An 18,590-nucleotide genomic window follows, 5' to 3' on the forward strand; every position below is an offset into this window, starting at 1 on the left:
CTTCTCAAGTATAAAAGGTGCTATATAAAATCAATCACAGGAAACTCTGCTGCTGGCAGCTCTGAGCAGCTACAGTAAGCGGTGTCCACTCAGTCAATAGTCCCTCACTAAGCAGGGGAAAGAATACTATTAAAAAGATGTGCTCTTAGAAAAACTTCCCTTAAGTAAGGGGGGAAAAAAGTCCTACCTTACAAAGAGTATATACACAGAAAGCACACAATATATTGTTCCTCCATGACTGACATTAAACGTGATAGAAAGAGGAACTTACTGCTCACCACATACTTTTGCTTTTATTTTAACCATGCAAGAACACAAATTGATACACATTGAGTCTGAGAAACCTTGCAAGCCCCATACAGGAAGTGCCTATTGGATTTTAAAATCCAGTTATAAAATGAAAATGGAATAAGATCTATGGCACCAGGGTAGGAAAAAAGTGATTTCTACAAATTGGTTACCAAAGAAGAATACACATGTTTGGAATATAGTATACTTGTCTGCCTTTAATTATGTTTAAATAAAAGGAACATATGTAGATGCATATCATTTTATGATGTTAAAGAACTAGGCTGCTTGCACAATCTTAAAAGAATGTTGAGTTGGGATATGTTCATTTTCATTCTATTTCAAAAGTTTAAAATGCAAAAAATAAAATCACATTACTATGTACATGAAATCATGCAACTTAAAGTTACAGCATAGTAATTTAAACAAGTGAGAAAATAGGGAGAGGACATCTCACAGTATTTTTAATCCACAGACTGTTTTGTTAATTACAGAAATGCATTATGGTTTTTCTTAAGGTAGAGAGAATATTAAAAAGCAAATAGGGACTCCTATTGATGTTCTCCACAAGGTATGTGTAATCTAAGAAGTCCCTGAAGAGGCTGCATAATGAAGTCCTCCTGTGGTCTGAAGGAGTATTTAAAATCAGTCATCAGTGCCTCTTCAAGTCTTTTCCACAAACTGTAATATTGGAGTTAAATTTAAATTGCTAAAGCATAAGTGACTAAAAACCTCACATTTATAAGAAAATGTGTTGGTCGTTTGATCCAAGTGTGTTACATTCTAGAGTGCTTTAGAACCTCCTGGAGGGACTTGTTGGATGCTGATTTACTTGACTCATGGACCTCACCTTAAGAAATTCTGTGCCTAGTCTCCTGGTTGCAATTAAGGAAACCACGATTCATGGCTGTTTGACAGTGACTTGTTCAAGGTCACTCCACTAGGGGATCCTAGGGCTGCAACCATAACCCAGGCCTCCCACCTGTCCCACATTAGTGGTCTTTCCCTTCAGCACCTGGTTCTTCTCTCCGAAATGGCTTTGGTTACTGTCAAACGCACCCCGAATTGTTCACCCAGGACAAATGATGTTCCCTCATGGAGATAATTCTGGAGTAGCTTTTCCCTCTTTCTTCCTTTAAGAGAATTTTGTACAATCATTTCAGTCTACAAAATTAGAATCAAATTTAATCTGATTATTGTATGAAAGTGCCCAGTTGTAGGCCCAGTACTGGTTATTTTGATAAGGACTGCTTTTGAAATTCTCAAGAACTAAGAGTGGGGAAGAGAGGGGGGAGTGGATCAGGTCAGCGTACAGGCTTACAGCCCCAGTGATGGTCCCCAGCTTAGATTTCAGCAGTTTCCCTGAAGACTGTCGATACTTCCCCTGAAGACTGCTACCAGATATTACCCAGAGTCTGACCAAATTGCCAGAAATTTCAGATTAGATCTAGATTTAAATAGTCACACCCAACATCGTGGGGAAACTAATTTTTTCTTGGTTAACATAATGCGATTTCAGTTTACTGAACTTCTCTTAAAACCTAGCTACATCAACAGAGCAGATGAGTATTTACTTAATTAATTAATTTTGTTTAATTTTATTTTTGAAACAGGGTCTTACTCTGTTTTCCAGGCTAGAGTACAGTGGCACGACCATAGCTCACTGCAACCTCAAGCTATCCTTCCATCTCAGCTTCCTGAGTAGCTAGGACTACAGGCATGCACCACCACACACAGCTAATTTAAAAATCTTTTTAGAGACAAGGTCTTGCTATGTTGCCTACACTGGTCCAGAACTCCTGAGCTCAAGCAATCCTCCTACCTTGGTCTTCCAAAGTGCTAGGATTACAGGTGTGAGCCACCATGCCCGGCCAGATGCTTAATAATTTAGACACACACTGAGGTTTATACCTCGAAGGCCATCACAGGAACTCTGATAGTGATGATTCATACACAAATAAATCTGTAATTTTCCAGCAGAATTATTTAAAAACCTATCAAATATTACCTTTTCTTCTATGGGCTAGGTTATTCCTTGATTACCAATCATACTGAGAGCCAGGGAAAAGTATGATAATCAAACTCCATTCTATCTGGTCATTCTGTCGTATTTTCTTCATGAAATTTTTATCAAGCAATGATAAAATCAACTTCTTGGAGTCTTAGCTTCCTCCTAAAAGCCTGAAGGAGAAGGTAAAAAGCCAAAACAGCAGAAAGAGTGGGAGATAAAAGAAACAGAAAACTAGAAGAGAAATAATAAAACATCAACCTCAAATAACCAAGACATGGCAACACTTTCAAATACTGAAAACATCTTTAAAATTTTAATTGTTTCACAATTTCTAGATAAGTGATCAAGGAATAAACACCCATTTTAAATCATTTCTTAAATCAATAATTTAAAAAATCAGTTTTTATGTTCCAGGAAAATTTTAATGTTTATAAATGCCTGAATAATTAATGTTTACAAAGTATAACAAAAATATTTGATGTTTTTCTTATACATTTACAATGCTCATGGCTTGACTGGAATAATTATGTATGGGAGGAATATTTGGAAGATGTAGTTGTATGTATACATGTGGCTTTGAGCAAAACTTTCAACCTTTCTGGGACTCAGTTTCTCCATCTGCAAATAGGGCTACAAAGAGGGTTTGATAGTCTCTAAATTTCCTTCTAGTTCTAGGAGTCAACAAAGTAAGAATTACAAAGTATAATAATTAGGATCAACAAAATGGATTGGCAAACTTCTTATATGAATTCCAATCTTTATTATAAATTAGGATCAGCAAAATTTTTGCATGAATTCCAATCTTTACCATAACAGTATATAAGTTTTCAGAAAACTTCGTATCTATACTTGTGACATTTTGGTTTTCTAAGTATTGTTGTCCTAATGTAGAGCATTAGATCTAATTTTATGCTCTAATCAGCAGCTTGGATGGCTTTAGAGTTTTACAACTGAAATGCATTGAATTGATCCAGCATACCATTAGTAAAATGTATTTGGGATTTACCCATTGCAGATTCAGCTCCATGATTTTCTGACAACAAATGGACTAAAGGAAATCTCAGTGTTTGCAATACCCAGAACACGTTCTGCCATCCCTCTACCCATAGCTGGGGCAATGCATGGGCTTTCTGTGGCCAGCTATTGAAATTTTCAACAGCAAAATTTATTTCATTCTATTATCCAGATATGCAGATAGCCAGATCACCATTTCTGAAAATACATTAAATGGAGTGGCACAGAAGGCTGGATATGGCAGCAAAAAAGGCAATTTTCGGACAATTCAGGGAGATCTACAGCCAGGTCACAACTCTTTCATAGCTTCGCTATAAAACTCCCAGCCTCTAAAAGGGAAAGCTCTCATGATGCAAGGGAAATAAGTGGGAGCTGTACCAAAGTACATTATATTGTGACACAAAAAGTATAAATCATGTGTGTATGAAAATCATAAGCCCTAAGCTTTAGAGAGAGTTGTGCAATTGACAATCAAATGGAGCTTAAAGGGAATTACGAGGTTTCCAACTAAAGTCTCGAAATAAAGAAAGTAATATTTTACGGCAAAAAATTGCAAATGTCAAGTTTAAATCATAAGACTTTGCACCATTGAGCCACTAGCTAGTTCTATAGCTTCTTCAGTCCTTAACACAGAGAAAGACCAACTTTCATGCTCAATAAAACTTAAGAACTTTAGAAATACATTTAGGAACATAATTCATGTATTTGTGACTTTTTCCCTCCCTAAATGGCTAATTGTAGAAGAAAAATGAGTGAACATAAGAACTTCTTGGATGGTAACCTATTCTTCCATTTGCTTTAGACTCTTATAAATTCTTGTGTTTTTTAAATAGGGCTGCCACCAGTTTGGTCATTTAAAGAAAAGGGGGGTCTCGGGAATATGGAAGGCTGTCCTCCCTTTCCCTTTCAGATGTCAGCCACATCTACTCCTGTTTTGGAAAATCCCAGGGCAAACTGACCTACCAGGCAGCCAACCAACCACCAGCCCCAGGAAAAGCTGGAACCCAGCTGCCATATTCGGTTGCTCCTGTCCAAAGCTAGACAGGTGGCAACCCAGATTGAATCTGTTGTTGTGGGAATGATTTGATTCACAAACAGGGTTATTAAATTTTATATGGAGACACAGGCGAAAGTCACAAGATCCTGGAGAGAAAGACCTGATTCACATAAATTTATCTTAATAGCTGTGAATTCGGGAGCATAAAGCAGAAAAAAAATTAATGGAAAGGCATTTCACCTCCTCCGTCTGCCTGCTCCCCTCCACTCCCCGGCACATAATGTGCCCGCACACACATACATAGATCAACAACTGCCACGACTCCATCCAGCCCTTTGCAGGAGGAGCCCGGCACATTGATCTGAGCCTGTTTTGACATATAAACTCCAATTTGGCCCCAAGTCACTGCGAGTGGACACTGCCACCAACGGCTCTGACACTAGGTTATTTGTTGTTGCTGTTCGCTGTCCCTGTTTGCACATTAATCCAGTGACAATTAGGTGTCAGCGAGCGTTGTTTCTGCTTAGCTGATAGCCTTGGGCTCTGCGCTTGAAGCCCTAATCAGGAGTGTAAACTCTGCTATATTTCAATTTGGAGAAGCGCTCTTCCGCTAAGAGGCCCCTGGCACTGCGATAAATAAAACGCCTATTTACTCTATTGCCACACTTAGACATCTAATGCACTTACTACCAGCCCCCTAATCATAGCCTACAGTTAAAACCGCCTATAAATCACTCCGTTCTCATCCTGCACATTAGTGAAGCCATTTTCCCCAAACCCCACAATGAGCACTGTTTCCTTTTCTTGTTAGTCAAAAGCTAGATGATTTTTATTAGGTTAAAGACGAGTTCACAGATGGTAAATCGCGTGGAGAGAAATGAGCTGGAGAGTTACACCGAGTCAGCGCGGGACGGGGCTGGGAGGCGGTTCCCGAACCCAGGCGGCGGGACCCCTGCGCGCCGCGGGGCTCAAGCCCCCACCCGACCTGCGCGCCCATCGGGCGTCGGGGCGCAGAGGCCTCGCCCCCCATGCCCAGCGCAGGCCGCAGCCTGGACTGGGGACCCGCCACCTGGGCAGGCTGGGCTCGGCGGGGCATCCTCCCCAAGGTCCGCCCGCACCCCCTAAACCTGCAAACTCTGCCCCACCCCCCTGGATCTCGCCCTGAAGGTTTCCCACCGACGCCCGCTGGGAAGGCGGGAGCCCCCGCGCGACCCGGCGCCGAGCGGCCCCCGGGGACCGCGCGCAACAAAAGCCCGGACCGCAGCCCCTGCTCCTCGCCTTCCTTTTCAATTCTCCCCCGATCTCAGGTGGAATTAGGAGGATTAAAGCAGCGAGTAAATGAGGCGAGTGTGCAAAATGACTCCTTTCTGAACCAAACGGCATGCTCCGTGCTGGGGAAATGAGATGCACATTTAAATCTCATCCATCCACCGCCTGCGGCCACCGCCATGTACCTGCCTACTTAGCCCAAGGGTTAATTAATTGAGGCTTCAATGCACTATTGCAAGAGCATTATTGCATTTGATACTCTACATCTGTGATTTAAAACTCTTTCAGTCCCTTGTCAGCAAGGGAGGGTTTTTAACTAGGAAATTAGCATTCAGATAAGGGAACGCTCTATTTGCTTCTGAAAGGAAGGAAATATTAAGGATGCTGGTGCACAAACCGGGCTGTCATATCCTGTCCCATCCTGGAGGGAGCGCGAGGGCCCAGCTCCCCTGGGAGCAGCGGCGACAGGGCCCCGGCTTCGTGCAACGGACGCCCGCGCGAGGGGCGGGCAGGAGGGGGCGGGCGGCCAGAGGGACCCTACTCCTCTCGGTCCCCAATCTGCTGGGGCGCGTTCACCTCTGCAAAGTCTGGTAATACATTTTCTCCCCACCTCTTAGGAGCTGAATCTTCTTAAAATGCATTGCCATGTTACCGCAAACGCTGGTTTTTATGACTTCCCCGCAGGGTTCGGACAGAGGAAGTAACCCAGTTTCGTAAGGAAGGATGAGAGGTAAACATCCAGACAGAGTTCTAATAACAATGCAAGAAAATCGGGAACAAGACTGCTGTTAGTGATTATTACCTTTATCATTTTAAGCATTGGATTCAAATGCTCATACACCAACGAATACAAAGAAAAGCAGCAAAAAAATAGAGGTTGACAAACTAATGTTCTGGATCAGAAACTAGTTAGAATCCCTTAACCTAATCATGCTGTAATGTCGTAGACTTAGTTTTCACGCAAAATGGCTACATGTTTAAGTTCAGGACTCTCGGGCAAAAACCTTTAAAAAAAAAAAAAGAAAAAAATGACAATAAAAAACACTTTGGCACTTGCTCACTGCTAAATGAACAAATTGCCAGTAGAAAGGAGAATGTTCCCTTTCTTGAGCCCCTTCAGGGCTACTGGAATTTGGAAGGCTCAGGAATCCTTCAATAACAAACACTTAGCTAAGTGTAAGGAGTTGGAATTTCTTCTCTACTGAATCTACTGAATCATGGGCTTTAATTACGTGAAATAGCATCACCTGCGGTGGGATTCAGCGGAGATGCCCAGGTTAACAATCTGATTGAATAAAATTCTTTGGAATTTTGATTAATCAGGCAAAAGATTGGGCACTGGATTTGATAGGGGGTGTGTGTGTGTGTGTGTGTGTGTGACATGAATTCTGTATTTCTTTCTAATAATGGTCCAATTCTGTCCTTAGGTACTTCTTACTGAATGATCAATTACCCAGAAGTCTTCTCGGCAGATGCTAATCATCGCCTACCTTGCTCACATTCTACTTTCTACATCTTCTCGGCAGCATTAAAAAAAAAAAAGGAATCAGAAAAAGATGGTGATAATAGCAAAAAATCATAGTTGGACTGTGTATTTGCCTTATGGATTCTTGCCTATTTCCATTCAAACCTGAGTCACAGTGCCAATTTATAAGTTGCTTTGGTCCGTTTTGTTCTTGAGGGCCAAGTACTCTAACCTTGTTATGTACATAGCATTTCAAGTGTTTCACAAAACACTAGTCTGTATAACATTGTCTCATTGGTAGCAGTCACCTTTCTGCTACCACATGCAGAGAGCCCAGATACTTTCCATTATTTTAAACCTGTTTGATATAATCCTTTAGAAGTAGGAAAACTAGAACTTGCTTTTCTGTCAGCTTTGCACTGTATTTTTCCTACATTGCTCACACTGGTTCATTTTGGAAAGGCTTTTTCCCTTGACTCCTGGGTGCCTTGCTTTGGGGTCTTCAAAATAAAAGAGCACCGCAGGAAGAGCACACGGTTATTTTGGAAGTGATGAAACACATAAGTAACTCAATAAGCTCTGAAAATCGATAAAATGAAATGGTGAAATTTTGCATCTACATACTTGACAGCTATGCTTTGGGGACGTTCAGTGGCATCAATCTCCTGAGATTACTCTGCTTTCATGACAGGAGAGATCTGCAAATTTGGAGTGGCTCATAGGACTGGCTGGACACCACTTGGTATCTGGAAAGAAACATGGAACTATGTACTGAATGGTTTGATAACAATACGCAGAATGTGAGCATCTTTCCTTAGGGTGGAGCCAACAAGCTTATACCATGAAACAAACTCTGTCCAAAATATGAATATAAAAAACCAGAAAACTAAAATGACATTCTCACTAGGCAATTGGTAGCCAGCAAAAGTTTTCTGCTGTAAGGAAAGAACTCTAAATATCTAAGACTGCAGAGGATAAAATTAGCCACAGTGATTTCTCCAACCTACAAGTCCATTCCTTGCCTCCTCACACCCAAACCCTCTCTAGCTGCTTCTCTGTCTAGGTCCCGCTGGAACTTCTCTTGTGGGTTCACACCCTCAGCTTCCACTGTGTAGGGTCAGAGAAAAAAGGAGGCTGCTCTTCTTCCCCCAACACCATGACGTTCCTGACAGAAGCAAGGATGGGGTCTCATCTTGTATCTCCTGCTGCCCCTTCACTGTGCATTTCCCAAAACAGACTCTGCACAAAGAGCTTGCTGGATCAACTTGTGAAATCCCATTACGACCGGAGGGACTATTCTAAATCCTTGGAATGCAGTTTTATTGTACCGGAAAAAAAAAAAAAAGCTAAAGAGTAGGCCATAACCTCCAGTTGAGAGATTTTAAGTGCACACTAATGTGTGTAGTGAGCTTTGACCTGCAGAGCTGCTGGGGGCAGCAGGAAGAGAGGAGGGATTGGAGGCTACCTAGACCTCCTGATTCTGAGGTGGCCAAGTGCAGTGAAAGCCGAGCAATAGACTTTCTCACATGGAATCTGGTTAGCAATGTGATGATAAAAATAACAATTTATTTAAAAAATTAGTCTCAGGCTGGGCGAGGTGGCTCACGCGTGTTATCCTAGGACTCTGGGAGGCCGTGGCAGGAGGATCGCCTGAGTTCCAGGTTGCCGTGACTTATGACAATGCCACTGCATTCTAGCCAGCCCAGGCAACACAGTTAGACTCTGTCTCAGGAAAAAAAAAAAAAAAAAATTAGTCTCAGTCTTTCTTTATGTAGAAACACGGCAGGGCATGGGGTGGGGGTCGGTTTGGTGAGTTTTTTGTTTTTGTTTTTGCTTTTTGTTAGAATTTGATTCTCATGAAGGAGGCCAAATGGTTCGCTTAGATAGCCGGAAGTGTCGCTCCCTAACTCACCAATCATAGGACTGACTCTAAAGGTGGTGCCTCACAAATGAAGGCACAATGGCCCTGCCTTCTAGAGAATCTGCTCTGGGAAACCGCCCCTTTGAACGTGGAATTCTTGGCTTCCTCTTGACCTAGAGTACACAGGAGAGACCACAACTTTTTTGCCAAGCAGAAGATACTAATGCTTCCCTGCTTCTGCTAGCAGATTTCCCCAGTTCAGAGCCTACAGTGTGGGTTGGGGGTCCCAATTCATCTCTCCCTCCCACGCGTAGAAGGGAAATAATTCTCTTATCTGTTTTTAGGCTACAGGTACATATGAAACAGGTAAACTCCAGGAGGTAGTTCCTGGAAGATCCATTAGTAAAAGCCAGGAGAAGATAAATCCAAGAACAACTTTAAATTCCTTCCAGAATTCGGTGGGACAGGAATATAAGTAATAAACACAAAGATTAATAGATAAGCAAATATATAGACTTTTCCTGGTAGCAAAGGAACGCCAAGATGCAAGGTTTAAGGAATAATATTTTTTGCAGAAGTCTTACTTTGGTAAACATCAACAGAAAGAGGTATGAGTAGTTTAAGTCAAGGTTATTTTTTTCTCAGAGCAGAGAGGGAGATTTATTTGCATTAAAAACAATACAAATCAACTTGAAAAGTCCCAGATTCTCAACGGAAAAGAAAAACTCAGCAATTAAAATATCTTCAATTAATGGTTTTCTTTTCCTTTAGTAAAGGAAAAGCAAACTCACACAGAAGCTGCTACATAGCACATAACAAAAGCCACAGCCATCTTTGGGGATTCAGGATCTCAAGGTTCTTACAGTCCTAAAACAATCTGGAAAGAGATTATTTCATTAGCCACACCCCCAAAGTTGGCCCTGTTAGCAAGTGTAATAGGACTTTTTTCAGTTTCATAAAATATCTTGATAACTGGAAAGTGCCAGTTAATGGTACCCTGTTCCAACTATGAATTTCACAAAGATTAATATACCCCTTTAGGTTTCTTAAGAATTCTATCAGGAGGCCTCTCCTAGTCTTGGGTGTTTTACAATCTCTGTGGGCACGAAGCTCAACCGAAACTACCGTTCAACAGCCTAACTGTCATCTTCATCTTCTTCTGGCATAAAAATACATATTTTTTCCCATAATAAAGATTTTTTATAATAGCAATAAAGTAACTCCAGAGAACATGGTTGTCTTGAGATAGCTTAACTGTGTCTGGTGTCTCATAACGCCCCGGGGATACAGCAGGCCCATAATACTCCCTTTTGCTGCCATGTCTTTGCTTAATTAAGGAATAAAGCCAAAAGGTCAAGGCTGGAGAAAAATGTAAATCTTCAAAACTTTTCATTCTTGACCCAAACTCTGTGTCATAAAACCTCAGTAATCTCTGTAATAAGCAGTACACTTACCCAGCAAAGAGATACCAGAATACATGTTACATCTTTAAAATATGATTTTGACACTATAAAAACAAATTCCTGACCTCTGTACTTGGAATTATGACTCTGCCTTTTTAGAGAAAGACCCTCACAAACCATCCTCTGATCCCCAGTGACCAGAAAGCACTAATCGCAGAAGACGTCTCCTTCATCCAACATGATTTGTCGCTGTTCAGTGGATCCCTGTGTTGACTCGCATACAGCCAGAAGCTGAGAAAGTTAAGTAAGGTTTGTGTGTGTTTGTAGGGAAGAAAAACGAATATGTATATTCATCTCTAAGCCTTATTCTTTATCCCATTGCTGCTGTGAGTGCAAAATACGATTTCAGCTCCAATTGTTCTATTGGTTCACTGATTGCTGTCCATCATAATGAGCAAGGTGATTTGGACATGGGTTTAGTTTACTGGAGCTACAATCATTTGCAACGGGGATGTACAGACTACAACATAGACACCACACTCACAATGGATATTTCTGACCAGCGATACTCATTTTAAACAGGAGATGTTCAGTCCCTAAACTGATTTGTTAGATAGAGCTAGTGCAATGAAATAATAAATATTACTTGCCTTCAAGAAATAGAACCTTCTTATCACATTCATGGCTGTGCTAATTGGAGGAAAAGTGTTATTCCATTATGGAACTAATTAAATGTCATCTGCTTCTCTCTCTGATGAATAAATGGACAGACAGATGCTATGTTGATCAATTAATGTTGTGATAGATCAATCAATTGATCTGGACCTAGATAATATGTATTTATGGAAGACAGAGAATGATTTATTTATTTCTGCTAGCAAATAAGAGAATCCAAATGTGACTTTATTCTATAAATGGGAACAGATGATGAGGGAAGTGCTGCCATTGTAATCTTGCTGTGAAAAAGGAAATTCATCCTTCTTTTGCTTACATATTCAGCAGACATTATGGCTCAATAAAAATGAGGTGTTTAAATATTTGATAAACATGGGGAGAGCAATGCATTGCTAAAACTGCTAGAGTAGCCTGGCAGAGTCTCATGGAAACATAAATTTGCCTGCATACAAATGGAACTGTTTGGTAATTCTGGCCTTAAAATTACCTCTCTCACCTCTCTCTCACTTTTTTCTTTTCAGTTGTTGTCTGCTAGGGCTTGGATTTTCACTGGATGAGATTTAAACTGTGCAAATTGTCAGCTTCACTAACGCAGTTAAACGGATCTCACACTAGTGCCTAGACATTTGCAGGTGTCTCTTAGGTATCTCCCAGTGGAAGCAACCATAGAGGGTTCTCACGCTCTGTTGATTCCCATCATTGACGCACGTTTTATATCAATCTGAAAGTCAAGTACAGTAAATAAACTCACCACCAATATTGAAGTCTCCTCAGGTTGGTCTACACCCGTCTTCTGCAGTAAAAGCTGAGCCTGCCATGCCCCAAGTGGGGTTAGTGGCGGGCGTGGGCTGGCCCTGGCGCTGGGAGCCCTCCTCTTATCAACATGGAGTTTCAGCTGGGCAGAGAGAAGTGGCATCTGGTAGACAGAGGGATGCCAAAGAGGGAGGTGCACGCTGTCCATGGGGGCTGCCAAATGCCAGCGTTTCACCTAGATGGACTCTGGACTTCAAGGATAGGATATAGAAGCAAACAGACAAAAAGGCACAATTTCCGTGTGTGTATACATTTTGACGATTGTTTCACCTGGCCTCCACTTCATGATGCTGAAAGCCTGTCTGCTCTTAGTGCTTCTAAAATCTATAAACATTAAATGAAGCCATGGGGTTTATAAAGTGAAATGAGTGACATGCCTGGCCAAGGTAGGCTCCCATACCAATGGCTTTTAGTAAAATTCCATTAAGAGTAGGATTGTCGCAAGGATCACAGAATGTGGAATTCACTTGGAAAACACAGAGGCCATTGGAGAGGTGTGTGCTTATGGAGTTGTAAAATAGATCAATAGACTTCCTGAGTACCTACTAGATGCCAGCCATAGAATAAAGTGTTCTACTTAAGAAAAAGAAGCAGGAATTGTACTGAATTGTGAAAATAGAAAATTCTCTGTCTAGACCAGGGTGTCTCAAAATTTGGGGCACCTAGGACATCAGCTTTGGGCCCAAATGCAGCTACCTAGGGCCCACCACTCAGAGCGAATTAGGTTGGCAGGGTGAGATGGAATGGGGGATGGGAGAGGAGGGGGTGGGGTCGGAATCACACCATTTTAAAAAAGCATCCCAGGTGATTCTTACCCATACTGAAGTCTAAGGATGCCAATCTCAGCTGTGAATCCTCTCATTAAACAAGAGCAAGTCTCTCTCTTGCAATCTGCATTCCAGTTTTTATTTGTTTCCTAGTGTATTCGTTTCCTAGAGCTGCTGTAAAAAATTACCACAAATTTAGCAGCCTAAAACAAGACAAATTTATTCTTGTACAGTTCCGGAGGTCAGAGGTCTGAAGTCAGTTGCACTGGGCTAAAGTTGAGGTGTGGGCAGGGTTGTACTAGAGTAGTAGAGGGAGAATCTGTCCCTTGCTTTTTGCAGCTTATAGAGCTGAAGTCTTTGCATTGTTTGGCTCACGGCTCCCTACTCCATCTTCAAGCCACTAGCACAGCATCTTCTGTCTTGATTCTGCTTCCCCCGGCTTCTGTCACATGGCCTTTTCTTCCGTGTGAAATCTCCTCTGCCTTGCTCACATAAAGACACTTGTGATTGCATTGAGGCCCCACTGGTATAATCCAAGATAATCTCCCCAGCTAGAGACCCTTAATTTAATCACATCTGCAAAGTCTCTTTACCCTACAGTGTAACATTCATAGGTTCCAGGGATTGGGACATGGATATCCGAATAATGGGGGCCATTGTTCAGCCTACCCCACCTAGTCTTGCTGATTTCTTTCTTAAAGTCAGTTTTATTGAGGTATAATTTACACACAATAAAAGGCACTCTGTTAAAGTGTACAGTTTGATGAGTTTTGACAAAAGCACACAGCTGTGTAACTACTACCACAATCAAGACATAGAACATTTCCATTACCCCCAAAAGTTCCCTTCGTATCTGTGTAGGGATCTGTCTCTTGTTCCTGTAATTTTGCCTTTTCCAGACTGCCATAAATGGAATCATATAGTACTTAGTCTTTTGTGTCTGGCTTCTTTCACTTGGCATGATGTTTTTGAGATTTATCTATGTTGCTATGTGTTATTAATTCATTCCTTTTTATGGCTGAATGGTATTCCACTGAATGGAAATACCACAATTTGTGTATCTGTTCACCAGTTAATGATATTTGGGTTGTTTCCTGTTTGGGACAATTATAAATAAAGGTGCTATAAACATTTGCAAATAGGTCTTTATGTGGACATATTTTCATTTCTCCTGGGTAAATATCTAGGGGTGGAATTGATGGATTGTGTGATAAGTACATGTTTAGCATTTTAAGAAACTGCTGAGCTGTTTTCCAAAGTAGCTATATGATCTTGCATTTTTACTAGCAAAGTATGAGAAAGTTCCAGTTCTTTTATATTCTCACCAACACTTGATATGGTCATTCTTTTTCATTTTAGCAATCCCAATGGGCATGTAATGAGATCTCATTATAGTTTTAATTCGCATTTCCCTGATACAGAATGGTATTGAACATCTTTTCATGCACCAATGAGGCAATTTGTTTATCTTCTTTGGCAAAGTGTCTTTTTGGTTTTTTGCCCATTTTTAATTTGTTTGCTGGTTTTATTAATTGTTAGAGTTCTTTATATATTCTAGATATAAGTCCTTTTTCCGATACATGTTTTGCAAATATTTCCTCTTGTTTGTGGCTTTCCACTTATTAATATTACTTATTTTTTTAAGTTGGGAATTGGGGTATAAAAAACCCTACCTGAAGTGGACTCATAATACAAAAGTGTAGAGAAGAAAGAGTTTTAAAAGTAAAACTAAATTAACATGCATACATTTTTAGATTCCCAGTTTTGATCTTAAAATTAGTTGCCTGAAAATGAAAGTCATCTGGATCCTAGATTCCTGGACTCCTATTTTTGATTTCCTGCCCTGTGACTGAAAAATTCCATTTCTTAAGCTGTAATTTTCATGGGGCCCAAAGCAGCATTTGTTATTCTCTCAACATTTGGCTCTGTAGCAATTGTAAAATGCTAATCATGGTGCTGAGCTGACATTCCTCGGTGACATTGGCATACCTGGAAAAAAAAGCATTTGGCAGGATCTGGGCCTATAGATATTGAAGTTGTTTATTTATTTTTGTTTAAGAAACAGACAAGTTAATTTCATCTCCATTTGGGACACAGAAAAGAATCAATGTTTGCCAAGTAGAAAAACACAAAATTGGTAAAGGGAAAAAATTGTATTTTCAAGCTTCTAAAATGGAATTAGAAACAGGAGGGGGTGGGGAAAGTTACACATAGGACTAGAGAGCTTCTCTCTTAAAATTGCCTCAGGCTTCTACTTGAAAATCTTGCTTCTTGAAAGTTCCCTGCTTGAAGATTCTGTCCCATGCTAAGAATAGAATACAACTTCAGAATAGCAGGCCGGCATTGTTAATGACTGTGCACTATTTTTAAAACATTCTGTGACTTGAGAGCTGGGGTGAATACTGAAAATTGGAATGTACAATTTGCTTCCTGCTAGAAGTGTGCCCTTGTTTGAAGAAGGTTTTGCAGGGCACAGCCTTATTTTAACACCCTGAACCTCAACAGTCTGTCTCCGGGCGGGAGAAATGTGTAAGCGATTTCTGAAAACCAGACCCCAAGTCCCCGGCGTCAGGGCACCCACGTCAGGATGGGGGTGGAGGTGTCTCGTCCTATCTTGGCGGGGGAGCAGGGAAGACCAGACAAGAGCCTTCCCCCAGGCACTTGCCCCAACACTGCTGCAATGGTGCCCCACAGAGAAATGTTATCAAACCATTTAATTCTGCCCTCCTGTCAGCCTGACAGGGACTTCGAATGCACAACTGGCCCAGAGCTGATTACCTTCAGGTGCGGTTAGGTCGAGTTAAAAATTCCATTAGCAGTGCACAGGCATTGGGAGCAAGGTTTCTCAGGGGTGGGCTTTTTCTAGTTAACAAGGAAGAAATGGCTTCTCATGTCACAGTTATCGCAGGCAGAGGACCCTGGTTTGTTTACATTCTGCGGAGGAGGAGAGACTTGGCTCCACAGGCCTGGAGACAGAGGCTGCGGAAGTCAAAGAGCAGTACACTTTTCAGAGGGGACACTTGCCCCAGCCATCGGACCAGGCAGGACAGGCAGGGCCCCCTGAGAGTGACCTCGCAATCGGGGTCCACTGGGCCACTCCAGTAAGCCACCCACCCACAGTTATCAACCTAATTGTTTTTTATTTTCTCATAATAACCCTCCTCCCTCACCCTAAAGCAAACCCTGACACATTGCCCTCTATTTACAAAGCTTCAAGGCGTGCAATAAAGGTGAGCGCCATTTGCGACTCTCTGCCTTGCTTTTAATTTTATTCTAGAAGGAAATCAATTAGACCGTCAGAGTCCCAACTTCCTTCTTTGAGGCTTTTGGGCTTGAATAGCTCATAGAAGTACTTCTTGTGGCCTCAATATTTTAATAAATGCTTGATTGTAATGGTTTTAAAAGGAAAAGAAAAATGAGGGGGACAAGCAGACAGGCAACTTCAGAACAAAACTAGGCATTTGAAAAGGCCCTTTAGGTTGAGCTGTTTTTCCGCTCAGGCAACCTCTTGTGCTGCTGATATTGCTTTAGGACCAGGGCTGGCGTTCTCTGCCTTTCTCCTCCTCATCTGCACACTTAAGCTGCTCGTTAGCTAGAATGGGACATCCTGGCAAAGGGAGGAACTGACAAAGCAGCTCAGGGAGCTGGGAGAACGGCTCTTTCTCCTGTGGTTTGTTGTCCTGGGCCTTCCTGGGAGCCCTGGCCAGTTCCCTTGGGGTCTGGCGCCAGTTTAAATGGTGATCATGGCAGCGGGCATGTGAGTGTGTGTGTGGTGGGGGTAGAGGATGGAGGGAACCAGAACCCCACACAGGCACCGAGCAAACACCTCTGTGGCTTCCCACCCACCCCATGGGCGGCCTGGCATTCAGGAGCCTCCATTGATCTGTCAGATATCGGCATGGTGGTTTGTGCACTTAGCACAAACATTGATCAAAATGTGGCTGAAGCACTATGAAGGGTTCAAAATATATGGTGTGCCAAGGTACAGAGGCAGAGAGCCACCTATGTCAGGTGGCTTCAAGAGAGGGCCAGGAACACATTTCCTAAAGGCCACAAGGGACCCCATCATGGAGGGCCTTGGTGCTGATGACTTCAAAAAAGCCAACATACAGAGCAAGCTACCTCTGAGCTGTTCCCGGATTGGCACTTGTTCATTTGTCTTATTCCGCCACGGAGACCTGGGCTCCTTGAGGTCAGGGGCTTCGCACCACTGTCGCTGCATCTCTGGCTGGAACGCTCCAATCCTGAGAAGGTGCTCGGTGTGCGCTGCAAGGAAGAGAAAAGTGGCAGCAGAGCGGGAGAGGGGGCACTCATGGTGCAGCTGCAGCTGGAAACAGGGTCATGAGAGGAGAACCCCGAACCACCTGCTTCTGTCTACACAAAGCTCTGCTCCCACCAACCCTGAAAGGACAAAGGACAGGACAGGCCCCTCCAGGTCGGAGAGGGTGAAGGGCTGGCAGGTCAGCAGGGTGGGAGGCAGCCCCAGTGTGGCTGACTTGCTGTCAGGCCTACTTCCAGCCTCCAACGGCCTCCCAAGTGCCTCACAGAAGATGCTGAGGATTGTCTTGGCCTTTTCCCTCTGAGCACCGCACGGCCTGTCTGGGGGCTTAGGCATTTGGTATGTTTTAATCTGTGGCAAGCAGCAGCTTCTCTATATTTTTAAGTGGAACTATGTATTGATGATCACCCCGCATGTCACCAACAGGGTGGACCACCCTCTCAACCAGAAGGTTCTTCAGAGAATTTTAGGAAAGAGCAGCGCCTTGGACAGGAGGAAGGAGCCCTCAGCGGCTGCCACAGCCCTGGTCTTTAACTAATGATGCGACTCTCTGCCATTGCCTGTGGCTTCCTTTGCTGGGGTCCAAATTCCTGCCTAAAGAGATTTGGGGTATGAAGATTGTTTTTGTTTTTCACTCTCTCCTTAAATATGGAGCTGTACACAGGGTTCCCAGCACGAGAGGGGTCCGCTTTCTGTGGGATAAGCTCCCTGTGGGAGGTCCTTCCAGCCAGTTCCTTTCCTTCTGCTGGACACCTTCTGTCCTTCCCACGTCTACCTACATCCCGGCGCCCCCACGCCCACCCCGAGCAATGACCGGCCTGCCAAGGCTGCCCCAGCCAGGGCGGGCCTCTTGCTGCCACAGCTCTGTGCAATTGCAGTCACAGACAATCAGATTAAATGTCCTATCACCCAGCATTGATCAGATTAGCAACCTTGTGACTATTCATTAATTGTATTTTCTCTTGGAGCCCTCTTCAACTCAATACCAAGTGCATTGTTTGTGGCATAAAAAGTAAATACAAATAGGATGTTTGTTACATTTTAAAATGAACTGTCTACTACCTTTTCAAAACAGAGTATAGGAAGATAGGTAGGTTAATGCAATGTTAATTTTCCTGAGGCAGACAAGGTAAGCTAGGAGATTCCCCAGGAGTCATTACCTTTCTGTAAGAGGCCTTTTATGATTCCTGTCTCCTCAGTGCTTCAGGAAACCCCATGCTACCTCAGTAAATTTGGTCTGGGCCCCCTGGGCTTCGTTTTTTGTGTGGTAGAAGTCACAGAGGGCAGGCACAGCCCTGTGAAGTGAAGGGGGAAAGAAACCAGGTGGTTTATATACGTGACTAGAGAAATTGCAAATACTATTGTGCAGGGTTTTAAAGTGATAGGAAAAGGATGAACGTGAGCAAGGGTGTTTCTCTGACTCAGGTGCCCGTAGCTCAGAGGTCCTGCCACACTCCCTGGTGTAAAGCGGAGAGGCACTGAGGACGCTGAAGGCCACTGTGGCGGGGCAGTGACCGGGAGCAGCTCTCTGCTGTCCCACCTCCCACAAGAGCATCCCCAGGTCCCGCAGACACTGGCAGTAAAGCAAGTAAATCACACACCTCTGATGCCTCCAGAACCCATCTGACATCTTGAGAGTCACAAATCCGGGTGCTCCCCCGGCAATTGTTCCAGTTCAGAATTCATGGCATTCCAGTGGGAAGAAATTTAGAAGAGAAGTTGCTAAATAATTACCCATAAAAATTTCC

The 18,590-nt window shown here is 42.8% G+C and overlaps 1 pseudogene; it reads left to right on the forward strand.

Annotated features, from left to right (window-relative positions):
• The first annotated feature begins 5,132 nt into the window (after positions 1-5,132).
• LOC123648013 lies at positions 5,133-5,627 on the forward strand (annotated as a pseudogene).
• Positions 5,628-18,590: the final 12,963 nt, after the last annotated feature.

The sequence above is a fragment of the Lemur catta genome, chromosome 12, assembly GCF_020740605.2.
Source record: "Lemur catta isolate mLemCat1 chromosome 12, mLemCat1.pri, whole genome shotgun sequence".
Taxonomy (NCBI): Eukaryota; Metazoa; Chordata; class Mammalia; order Primates; family Lemuridae; genus Lemur; species Lemur catta.